Source organism: Heliconius melpomene, chromosome 21 (assembly GCF_056956725.1).
Source record: "Heliconius melpomene rosina isolate 202511_hmr_F chromosome 21, ASM5695672v1, whole genome shotgun sequence".
Classification (NCBI taxonomy): Eukaryota; Metazoa; Arthropoda; class Insecta; order Lepidoptera; family Nymphalidae; genus Heliconius; species Heliconius melpomene.
In genome coordinates this window covers 11,539,864-11,553,154 of record NC_140409.1, presented here as the reverse complement: position 1 = coordinate 11,553,154, position 13,291 = coordinate 11,539,864, and positions in this window count along the sequence as shown.

The following is a 13,291-nucleotide window of genomic DNA, read 5'->3' as shown; positions in this document are numbered from 1 at the left end:
GTAGCTCCGTACGTAGTTAAGCAAAGCATGTCTTCTTTAGAAGAGTAAGGATTCCCGTTTCGAGCGCTAGTGTAGATACTTAAATCATTCCAGTTACGACATACGTACTCTACTATAGTCTCGCGCAATTTATTAGTTAGTTGTATATCAATACGCTCAAACGAAGAATATGCAATAGCATGGAAGAAACAGCTCCCATCGGGAGGCATTGGAACAATTCGGTGTAAGTTCTTGTTTCAACCACAAGCAATTCTATTGAACGACTCACTGTTCAACATGTCTTGGAAAAAATATAAACAATAAGTTTATTAAGTGCTGACGGTACCAATCTGAATTGATATGATCCCAAGGTCGACTCCGTTCTCTGCCGTTTTCACAAGTGTTCCTAAAACCAGTAAAATCATGAAACTCAGGCCAAAAAAACCATTAAAATATGAGCGGCTTCGTACAATAAAATATATCTAATATAATTAGATATTTACTTTTTTATTATGGTCAATAATATTATGTTTTATTACTCTTAAGACGATATTTAATTATATATGAAAATAGATTATATTTATCTATGAATCTCGACTATAGTTTTTATTTTGTTGATTAAATGACAGTTGTCAGATTTGAAAGTAATGAATGTATGCTGCGTTTAGAAATCTGATATATTAATTAATATTTTTTTCTAATTTTATTATTTTGTTGGAATAACTCAACACGCAATGCCTCCAGAGTTCGATGGAAAGAGGGGAACTGAGTGTCTTAACAGTAGGTTCCCTCTCTCTACCCCGCTATGTGTGGGATACATCGTAAAGCGGATTTATTTATTTTTTATTATTTTGTTTAAGTAATTTTTAATTTTCTCTTTTTTTCTCTTATTTTTTTTATTAACAATTACTTAAATTTTTACTGTTAATAATTACTTGATAATTACTTCTGTTAAGATAGCTGGTAGGCTGACAATATATCAAATTAAAAATAAAATCAGCTTCACGCTGTATCCCGCACACAGCAGAGTAGACAGAGGGAACCTAGTGTTAATACACTCAGTAACCCCACTTTCCATCGAATTCTGGAGGCATTGCGTGTTGAGTCGCGGAACTCTCCGCCGCGCCTTGCCTCGACACCAGAGCGAAGAAATGGAAATATAAGTTTAAATAAATATTTCATTTCCTCGAGTGGGAATCGAACTCACTACCAGTCGGTTTAACAGTCACACTTTGTGCCCCTGTGCCACGACTGACCTTACAGATAGTATATTATTCTTAAATTTTATATATATTTCTATCAATATAATTATTTTTTTTATATTTATTTTTTAGTGTATTTTTTTTCTGTTTTAGGGTTCTGTATCTCGAAAGCAATAAAACAGAACCCTTATAGGATCTTATATAGGACTTAGTACTTAAATATTGTAATAATAATTTAATATCAAATACGTTAATCGACTATGCAAATACTCTTAGTGTAATAAGTACTAAAACATATGCTTAAATTATAATAAATAATAATGAAGGATGTTAATCCATTTATTATATATTTATATTTTTACGTGAAGCCCTTGAAGTCCACATGATGGCAGGTTTTGTCAGGACATAAATTAGAGGCATTTTCAGCTACAAATGGAGACATATCTTATCTTAAAATATACTTGAAAGCATCGTGTTGTTTTAGATGGCTTACGTAAGTAATAGTGAAGTTAGTCTACAAAACAAATAAAATATTTACTAACAAAGTCAAAAATATCTTTATTCCATAAAAATGCTTAACATTCACTTGGACATGTCATAAAAGATAAAAAAAAAAATGGAAAACAAAATAACCAAAAAAAATGTGCAATTTTGACTTCAAAAAAGCCCGTTCAAATGGTTGAGCTCATGAGAAGATACAGGCAAAGAAACTCATGGCCACTCTTTTTAAATGCCAACATTTGTTATAAATCACAATTAACAATTTAACTTAGAAATAGAGCAACTCATTTCCAAACATCTTTATCGCGAACATAATCTTTAACAGAGTAATAAGCTTTTTGGCAGAGTCTGTGCTTTACCACTTTTTTAAATTTGTTCAGTGATAAATTAACCATGTCGTTTGGAAGTTTGTTATAAAAGTGTATACTTTGACCTACGAATGAGTGAGACACTTTATGGAGCCTAGAGAAGGGCACAGCAAGCTTATTTTTATTTCTTAAATTATATTGATGGAGGTCACTGTTTTTATTAAATTTATTAATATTCTTATGCACATATACTAAGTTGTCGTAAATATATTGGGAGTGTAGTGTGAGGATGTTAAAGTCTTTAAATTTATTCCTTAGTGACTCCCGTGGACCCATTTTATAGACTGCTCGGACAGCCCGTTTTTGGAGCACAAAAATGGTATCTATGTCAGCGGCACTGCCCCAAAGTAATAGGCCGTAAGACATAATGCTATGAAAATAGCTGAAGTATACTAAACGCGCGGTGTCAACATCGGTCAGTTGACGAATCTTGCGGACAGCATACGCTGCCGAACTAAGTCTACCAGATAAAGTTTCTATATGCGGACCCCATTGTAACTTAGCATCTAATGTTATACCTAAGAGAACAGTTTCATTAACTACTTTAAGTTCCTTATTGTTCATCAAAACCCTGGTTTCTACTTGTTGAACATTCTTAGTAAAGAACCTGATACATTTAGTTTTACTACTATTTAAAAGCAAGTTATTGGCACTAAACCAGTGCAATATCCTAGAAAGAGCATTGTTTACATCGTCAATTTCCAATTGCTGTCTATTAACCTTAAAAACTAAAGATGTATCATCTGCAAACAACACCATTTCACAGATATCTCTCATAAGGTGAGGTAAGTCATTAATGTACAAAAGGAACAAAAACGGACCCAGAATAGAGCCTTGTGGAACCCCCAATGCTACAGGTGACCCGTGTGATAGTTTCCCGTTGACATTTACCTTTTGAATCCTATCACTTAAATAAGAAGTGAGAAGATCCAAAGCAATGCCTCTTATACCATAGTGGTGTAGCTTCCTGATAAGAGTTTTATGCTGCACACAATCAAATGCTTTGGATAAGTCACAAAACACCCCAAAGGCATCACGTGACTCCTCCCAAGCCGCGAATACACTCTCTAATAATTTGACCCCAGCATCAGATGTTGACCTTCCACGAGTGAAACCAAATTGACCTGTGTGCAGTAATTTATTTTTATTAAAATAAGTAAGAAGCTGACTGAGTATCAGCTTTTCAAAAATTTTACTAAACGTAGGTAGTACTGAAATCGGTCTGAAATTTGTGGGGTCTTGCGTACTACCTGATTTAAACAATGGAGTTATTTTACTATATTTCATCAAATCAGGAAACACTCCACAATCAATACATCTATTAAAAATTGTAACTAAATCAGGAATCAAAATATCAATTAAAGAATTTATGATATTAACTGAGACACCCCACAAGTCGGCTGTCTTTTTCATACTAATTGATTTGAAAGCTACACTAATGTCTGAATAATTTACATGACGGAAAACGAAACCATTATAAAATTCGGGAACATTGTCTTTAATTAACGATTCTGCAATAGTGGTGGAAGAACCTAAATCGTTTGTTAGACTGACTGGGAAAGTAGAGAAAAACTTTTCAAATGCAATGGCCACTTCCAAATCGGAATCAACAATGTGACCGTCAATACTAAGTTTAAAATTAGAATCTTTCACCCTAGTTCTCCCAGTCTCGGCATTAACAACCTTCCAAGTGGCTTCAATTTTATTATTACTATTTCTGATTTTTGTTTTAATAAATAAAGATTTAGCAATTTTGCAAACTCTTTTGAAAATTTTAGAGTAAGATTTTAAGTACTCTTTAAACTCTTCACCACCATTAAACTGTTTTTCATAATATAACATATACAGTGTCTCCCTACTCTTATAAATACCTGCTGTGGCCCAGTCTCCAAAGATAGGACTATCAGTAATTGTAATCTCTTTGGGAGTAAATATTGAATGAAATTTATTAATAAAAGAGTAAAAAAAAGAATTGTACAAAGAATTGGGAGGTAAAGTTATATCTAAAACTAGTAAATTAGTTAGTAAACTAACTCTCATACGTTCCAAACGACTAGCTGTGACAGGTACAACAGCAATTCTTTTCTTAGCCACCTGTTTTTTCTTACTATAGAATTCTACTAGCTGACCAGAGTGGTCAGAATCCAATTTATTAATAATGCTTTTGTAGCATGGAATAATGTCAGTAAATATGTTATCTATACAAGTACTAGTCGTAGGAGTTATTCTGGTTGGCTCCATAAATAAATTAAGTAAATTGTGTGACTTAAAAAGACTTAATAAATTAATGGTGGGACTAAAACTTTCCAAAATATTAACATTAAAGTCCCCACACACTAACAAAGGCTTACCCGACTTGGTAAGTTTGCTTAAGGCCTCATCCATTACTTCTAAAAATAATTTTAAATTGGCGGAGGGAGGTCTGTATACACATATAACAATGAATTGCTCTAATTGAACACACGCTAATTCGATAGAACATTCTACAGAAAGGGACACAATATCTTTCCGTTCCTTGAACTTAAGGTTCTTGTTTAATATTATAAGCGACCCCCCGTGTATTGTGTTGATTCTGCAGAATGAGCTTCCTACCCGGTGGTTTCTGAAATTAAACATGAGCTGGTTCACCTTTAACCAATGTTCAGTAATACACAAAATACTAATTTCCTCCGAGTTCATGAATAATTCCAGCTCTAGCTGCTTGCCCCCCGTCAAGCAACAGATGTTCTGATGAACTAATCTAGTAGAATTAACATTTTTATTATTATTTTTGCACGGATATTGTGATGATGTGCAATGTGCGTGATTATTGTAATTTAATTGTAAAGCTGGCTGGATCAAATGGATATTTAATAATAAATTAGAGCTAGAGGTTGCTACCTCTGTTGTCTGAGAAATTAATTTAAATGTTGAGAAATGTCAACAGAGTGTAAATTATTAGACATAATGTCAGAATAAATTGGAATGTCAGTAACGTGTGACATAAATAAAAGCAAATATATATAAATAATGTATTGCTCTTATTTTGTTGGCAGGCGCTACACTATAAGTAAATGTTCCTAATTGAATCTATTTATTGAAAAATTATAAGAAAATGTTAAAAAAATACTAGTTTCGGATTTTTTCCTTTACATACACCCAATTACTTAACCGGATGCTAAATTTCACCATTCCAGGTCATCTGGAACTTGGTTAACATTAAGGTCTATAGGTCAGTCACCCCCCTAAAAATTCACGATTTTTGGACGTCATTATCTAAATAACTGTTTGAGCTGTGTTTATGAAATTTTATGCACGTATACAGGTAGGGGGTCTAAATGTTTGAGCCAAATATGACAGCTTTAGATGGAATAGTTTTTGAGTTACGAATAGGTAAAAAGTGGCTTCAAATGGTTCGTGTAAAATAACACACGGTGCTGCTCGCCAGTTTTGTTTGTAAAAAAAACTTGGCTACGCGCGGCCGCGCGTTTTAAATAAGTACTTGAGAAGATTAGTAGCACAGATTTAAAATTACGATACCTACTAAAAAATCCTTGCCGAGTAAAACAATTGGAAAATCCTTATTGGAACTACGACAATGCGGGTTGCATTAGAGTTTAATTAATTTTCACATTATCTTAAGTGCTTTGCAAACATACATTATATGAATAATCCAGTAGTAAAAGCGGGCGAAGCCGCAAGGGGGTCGCTAGTACTTACATATGTGAAAAAACCTATTTGCACCACTATAGACGCTAGAACGATAAACGTATGAAATTGTCTCCTCTAAGACAGGTGATATAGGCCACATTATCATAAATGGCGTCAAGGGTTGAATATCGATGGAGTAAGGAAAATAGAACTTTATTTTAAGAACAAACACTGTAAGGCATTATATGGGTTCCCGCGAGCGTAGTCGTCTTGTTTCCCTAACGTTTGCTCTGTAACCAATTTATAAAACTGATATAATATGTACGGAGCAAATTGTGTCGTAATATTTAGTTCTATACTGTGTAATTTTCTAGAAATGGAACGTATTCTTTCACATATATTATACAAGTGGACTAAACGAAACTATACGAATATTTATTAAATATATTTACGAAATTATTTTCAGTTTTCAATAGAGAGTTGCGTTAAGCAAGCTCATTTTGGGTGAAGTTTTCTAACAACAAACTTTGCAAATCGTTGCTTAGCAACGGTCGCATAGCACGGTTGTTAATAACAAACAACATTGGCGGAATAAATTGCATGTCAAATTAATAAGTATTTTAATATATTGGTATATATCGAAAATATTACAAATATGAGAAAAAAAAGTATCCTATGTTCATCCCGGGACTCTCAAGCATCTCTAGATGAGTATTTTATCACAATTAAATTAGCGGTTTGGCCCTGATTGCGTAAAAGACAGACAGACAGAGTTACTTTCGAATTTATAATATAGGTATGGATACACTGATTTTACTATACGCGCATACAGTAGGTATAAAAATATTTGAAAAATTTATTACGAATTTCTGGACTCGACAATCAGAGCCAGTACAATCAAGAAGCATATAAGAAATGTATGACGTTCAGAGCAGGATTAAAATCCAAAAGACTTGTTTTGGCTGACGAATTTGTTTCGTTTCTTTTGAGCGAAAGATTTCAGTAAATACTATTTCCAATTCGTAGGCTTTCTTCAATCTGAATTGTTTTCTATATTGTTGACCAATTTCAGGGCACTTTCAGAGATTCGAAAAATTTCTATACCATTGATCCTTGGTTCACCATTTTTTAATGGCCTCTTAACACAGCAGTAAGTGTCCGTTCTTTAATTTGCTATTTGTTTCTATATTTTTTAACCCCACGCTGTATGCCGCACATTGTGGAGTAGGCAGAAGGAACCTGGGAACCTAGTGTTAGTTCTGTGCACCCCAATAAGACCCTTCCGTTTTCTGCTGAATTTTTGAGGCATTGCGTGTTGAGGGGCGGAATGCGAAAAAGGGAAAAGGGAGCAGGTCACCTCGTTACCAGAGCGAGAAAATAAAAATATTAAATATTCCATTCCTCCGAGTGGAAATCGAACCAACTACCTTTGTGTTTACAGTCGCACACTTGTGCCTCTGTCCGACGACAGCCTCGCTTTTATATTATGATTCTTAATTATAATGTAAGTTATTTCTAGAAATATATATTTTTTAAGAAAGACAAGAACATATTTAACTCACTCATATTGTATAACTGATATTGTTTAGGAAAAATGTAACATTATACTTAGTTTTGAAACATCCTTGGATTTGAGATAAAAATATACATAATAACTGAGCCTGGAGACCAAATTAAGTTTACATATATGAATAACCGACAAGACATTTCGTTTTAGTTAATATAAACACAAGGTCAACAACTATCGTCTCAGACGGCGGTAGAACAGATCTAGACAATATGATGTAACAATACATGCCTTTTATATAACAAAGGGTATAAATAATATTGCAAATTATTATATTTGAATCAATGCTAAATATATATATATATATATATATATATATAGAGGTAGCTAGAGGTATGGAGATATATATATACAGGGTGTCCCAGGAGTCAACGATAAGACGTTGAAGAGTTCGTTGAGAGAGGAGAGACGTTGTTGAAGAGAGAAAAATCGAAATATACGATAATCGGGATGACGCAGCATTAGCGTTACATAACCATTCTCCATGAATCAAATGCATATTGACAAAGATTTTTTTTTATATTTTTCCCATAACTGTCACGACTTGGTCTATCAGCTGTTTTCGTCTTATCGTTGACTCCTGGGACACAAAAATTTGTCAAAACACATACTGTAGCCATATTAAAATGTGTAATAAGCCATTTGCTATCCTTCGATAGATTTGAACCAAGACCCTGTCACGATGATCTTCCCAATATATCCTAACATTTATTCGATTGAAGCATATATATACTAAAATGCAACCTAAAGCTAAACGCGGTTTCGCCGGCTTTAATTTGTTAATGTTATATTATAACCAAATTATATATAAATCAATATAAACTGTAAATCACTCAAGTCATCCTCTCGTTCACTTTTGTGAACTTGAGAATTGAGTGAAAAGTGTTGTGACGACGCAAAGCACAGTGTTGAGTTCACGTCATGCCTGCAGAATTCGGTGGTAAATAAAGAACGGAGCGTATTAACACTAGGTTCCCAGGTTCTCTGGTATGGTGTTCCCTGTTATAAGCGAGATACAGCGTGAAACTTAAAAAAAAAAAAAAAAAAAAAAAACACATTTTATTATAGTACTAGTGGACCCGGACGCGGCTACGCCTGCTTGAATTATAAGAATATTTATTAAATATTATATAATATATTTATTTTTATAAGGATGAATATCAAAATATAAGTTCATTTTGGGTGACGTTTTCTTAAAACAACCAAGAAACTTTGCAAACCGTTGCTTAGCAACGACGGTTGTTATTAACATGGCAGAATAAATTACAAATCAAATTAGAAAGTATTTTCAGATCCGATTCGGCCTTGCTTCGGTGAGGTCGCACAATTGGGCTATTATATTTATTTCGATCCCTTGTCGAAGTGCTACTGTATTTATATTAGTGTTGTGCTGCGGATTCCTGCGACTGCTGAGCTGCGTGGCGTCCTGCTGCGCTGCGTTGCCCTGTGGTTGCCGTGTCCCGCATCGCTCGTTTCCAGCGTCCGGATTGTTTGTTCAGTAAGTGAATACACAGTTGTTATTAGATAGGTACTCACCTACCGTTCACCGACGGTAGATTTTGCTTGCCAAATATAGTGTAGTTTTAAAATACACACCCCGTCCCTCGCCGCAAGGTGAGGGGAGAGACAAAGTATGGCCGGCCTCAGTCGCTCCGAGCTGCTGAGGTACCTAGAGACATTTCACGGCGAAACGTACAACGCCGTCGTCAAATTCGCGCAAACGCGCCATGATGCGCCTAGTTCGCCTAGCGCGCCCGAAATCGGCCCGGTTGCCGATATGCAGCCTTCAGCTGCCGGCCCGAGTGCCGTTGATGAGCAGATGCTCTCCGGTGGGCTTTGCGACCTCGGAGTCGCCCCGCCGAGGGAGCACTCCCGCGATCCCTCACCGATCCAGTCTGGTGAAGAGATGGAGGTGGGCAATTGCCCTTCCTCTGATACGGAAAATGATGACGGTTTCGAGACCGTCGGATCCCGCTCGGCCAAGCGCAAGGCCAGGGCCCCTAAGGCCCCCCCCCCCCCCCCCGCCCAAAAAGGCGAACAAGCCCGACGGCCGCCGTTCCCGCGCGAACGACTTAACGGTTTTCCCCTCCCCTGCCCCCGCCTCTGCGGTTGAGCGGGAAGAGGACGACTCCCCCCGCGCGCCCCGCGCCCCCCGTATTAAACCGCCGCCACCCATTTATGTGCAAGAGAAGCACAAATGGGGAAAAGTATCCCAGTGACTTAATAGCCATAATATTCAATACACTACCGCGCGCTTAACGCAGGTAGGTATTAAAATCCAGGTCAGGTCTTCGTCGGAACACCGACAACTCACCTCTTTCCTTCGTGAGTACCAGATAGGGTACCACTCTTACGCCCTGGAGGACGAGCGCCAATTGCGCGTCGTTCTCAAGGGCATTCCCAAAGAGATCGAAGTCGATCTCGTGTTAGAAGATCTTCGTAGCAAAGGCTACCCCGTGCGCCAGGCGCACCGCCTATACAATTCTCGCACTAAAGCGAAATTCGACATTGTTCTTGTTATCCTGGACCTCACTAAGGAGGGAAAGGAAATTTTCAACCTGAGGTCGGTGTGTTCTCTCACCGGCATCAGAGTCAAACCCCCACATACGAGGGGTCTCATAGGGCAGTGTCATCGCTGCCAATTATACGGGCACTCTGCCCGCAATTGTTTCGCGCGGCCTAGGTGCGTTAAGTGCCTAGACGATCACGCGACTGCGGATTGTCCCCGCAAAGTCCCCGATCCCGCTGTGCCCCCAAGCTGCGTGCTATGCGAGACGCAGGGCCATCCCGCGAACTATCGCGGATGTTCCCGCGCGCCGCGCAGACGCACTAGGCGCGGAGGCAAAAAGCGCACCTCCAATAAAAAGGAGCCGGCTCCTACTCAATACGAGCCCGCCCCTCTCCCTAAAGAGAATGCGTGGTTTAAACCCGCACCTACACCGGTCGTCGCCCTCGCCGCGGCACCGGTACAGCCGCCTACCCCTCAGGTAGCGGCTCCCCGCCCCGCGCTCGCGCCTTCCGGCGCGACCGCGATCGCGCCCTTGCGCCCGGCGCTTTCCCGCGCCGCGCCCGCGCCCGCACCCGCGCATTCCCGCGCCGCGCCCGCCCCCTCTTCTAACGCTAGCGACTTAGCACTTGTGCTAAGCTTCGTTAGATGTTTTGATTTCAAAGAAATCAAAGTCCTCGCGGCGAAACTTAGGAACACGAACGGTTCCGACGATCGCGCTCAAGTTATTATAGATCATATAGATCTCATCGAAGCCATTCAAGGCTTCGTCGCGGTTTAAATTTTTCCAATGGCGGTCATAAATAGATTTACCCCACGGCCCGCTGACTCGCAACTCGCGCGATTTAAACCTAGAGCCCTGTCAATAGCGACCTTTAACGCAAACGGTGTCAAACGCCAAAAAGAGGCTGTGAGCGCCTTCGCGCACGCCCATCAATTAGATATCTTATGTATACAGGAGACTTTTCTTAAACCTGCTGTTCGTAGTCCTGGCATTGCGAACTACAGGATTGTAAGAAATGATAGAGCCACCCACGGTGGAGGCACTATGATTTATTACAAGAAGAATTTACACTGTATACCACTCGACCCTCCGTCTCTCGAAGCAGCCGAGGCGTCGGTGTGTCAGGTATTCCTCACAGGCCATCAGCCTTTAATTATAGCTTCAGTTTATCGTTCGCCGTCTAGGCAATTATTAGAAAGCGACATTTTGGCGCTACTTAGTATGGGAGACTCGGTCCTTCTGATCGGGGATTTCAATTGCAAACATAGACTTTGGAATTCGTCGGTGACTAATGTCAGCGGCAAGAGGCTTCTAGCCTTCACAGAGAAATATAACGCTTGTGTTATAGGCCCGCCTTCTCCCACTCGCTTTAGTGTCCTCGGCACAGGCGATGTACTCGATATTGCCATACTTTCGAACGTTGCACTGTCGCAACGTTCAATAGATACCATTCTCGACCTAGATTCGGACCATCGTCCTGTCATTCTCAAGTTAGGTGACGAGCGCCCCTCTGGCCCTCCCACCAAAACTGTGGTCGACTGGAGGAGATTTGCAAAGCTCCTCCGCTCGAATGAATCCCCTCTTAAGGAATTAATACCTGGCATCGCCGACTCCGCGGCGCTAGCGATAGACGCGGCGAATAAATTTACCGATTATATTTTAAATACAATCCAGAGTTGTTCGAAAGAGGTAACAAACTTGCCCGACGGTAGGTTTGATATCTCAGAAAAGCTCAGGCGATTGATTAGACGCAGGAACGTAGCTATGCGACGACACGATACCTACCCGACTGACAACAATCGTAGGGAATTTTACAGATTAAAGAGGAGAGTTCGATTCGAATTCGAACTTCTGTGCGGTGAGTCGTGGGATGAGAAGCTCGAGGGGCTCGCTCCATCGCACCAGGCATTCTGGGCGCTGTCGCGAGCTTTTAGAGTCGATTGTCTCTCGACTATGCCTCCTCTAGTTAGGTCAGATTGTTCAATTGCCGCCGATGACACCGAAAAAGCGGAATGTCTCGCTGACAGTTTAGAGGCTCAATGTACCCCGAGTAGTCAGCCCTGCGACCCGAGCCACATTGCGCGTGTGGATTCCGCGGTCGCAGAATGGGCGCTGACGCCCCCGCAAGGGGAACCGCTCCGCCCGAGCTCTGAAGACGAGGTCAAAGTCATCATCAAAAACCTCAAAGATAGGAAGGCCCCGGGGCCCGATAATTTGTCTAATAGAATGTTCAAGTCCCTACCGGCTCAGTTCATATCTCTATTGGTCATTATTTTCAATTCCCTTCTTAAGTCGTGCTCATTCCCCGACGAATGGAAGGAGGCCATAGTCATAGGCATTCCTAAGCCTAATAAGCCGCGGAATATCCCGTCCAGTTATCGACCTATCAGCCTTCTCAGCTGTTTAGGTAAAATTTACGAGAGAATCATTCTCGTTAGACTCTCAGAGGTGGTAGAGGCCGACTCTCTGCTCTGCAATGAGCAATTCGGTTTCAGAAAGAAACATTCCGCCATACATCAAGTCCACCGTGTTGTAGAGCATATAGCTCGATACAACCTTAGGGATCCTTCTCACAGCAATACAGCTGCTATTTTTCTCGATATAGCGAAAGCTTTCGATAAAGTCTGGCATAACGGCTTGATTTACAAGCTGCGCGCCGTTTACGGCTTGCCAGACTGTCTCGTACACATCCTGCGGGACTTTCTCTCGAATAGATACTTTCGCTATAAAGTCGAAGGCACTCTCTCTTCCCCCCGCCTCCTCCGCGCAGGCGTGCCACAAGGCTCTACGCTAAGTCCTATCCTGTACTCGTTGTACTCCAGTGATATCCCGCTCACTCCGGGTGTTCACCTGGCTATGTACGCCGACGATACAGCCCTCTTCACAACCTCGCGTTGTACTATCCTATTAAAAGATCGACTCCAGAAAGCGGCCCGCGCACTCGGTGAGTGGTTCCGCCAATGGAGAATCGAAGTCAATCCCGAGAAGAGTAAAGCAATACTCTTCCCTCTCAATAAAAATATAAGAGTCTCTACCATCCATCTCTTAGACAAACCCATTCCCTGGGAAAAACAGGTCAAATATCTAGGTGTCACTCTAGACTCTAGATTAACTTTCAAACCCCACATTACAAAAGTCTGCAATAAAGCAAAGTACATTCTCAATAGATTATATTATCTCATAAACAAGAATAGTAAAATGTCACTTAGAAATAAGCTGACACTATACAAAGCTTGTATTAGACCTGTCCTTACTTACGCTTGCGTTGCGTTCGCGCACACCAAGCTTGCTCCCTTGCAAAAAGTGCAAAATAAATTCCTGCGCATCGCATCAGGTTCCCCTTGGTACGTGCGTAATGTCGACCTACATAGAGATTTTGAACTGGAATCGATTCACGAGCACTGCAAACGCTTAGCGAAGCGCTACTTTGAGCGCGCAGGCTCGCACGCGAACCCCCTCGTCGCTGAGGCGTGTAATTACACGCCTCACGCGATTCGTAGACGCCCGCGTAGCGTCCTCTTAGACCCCGATGAC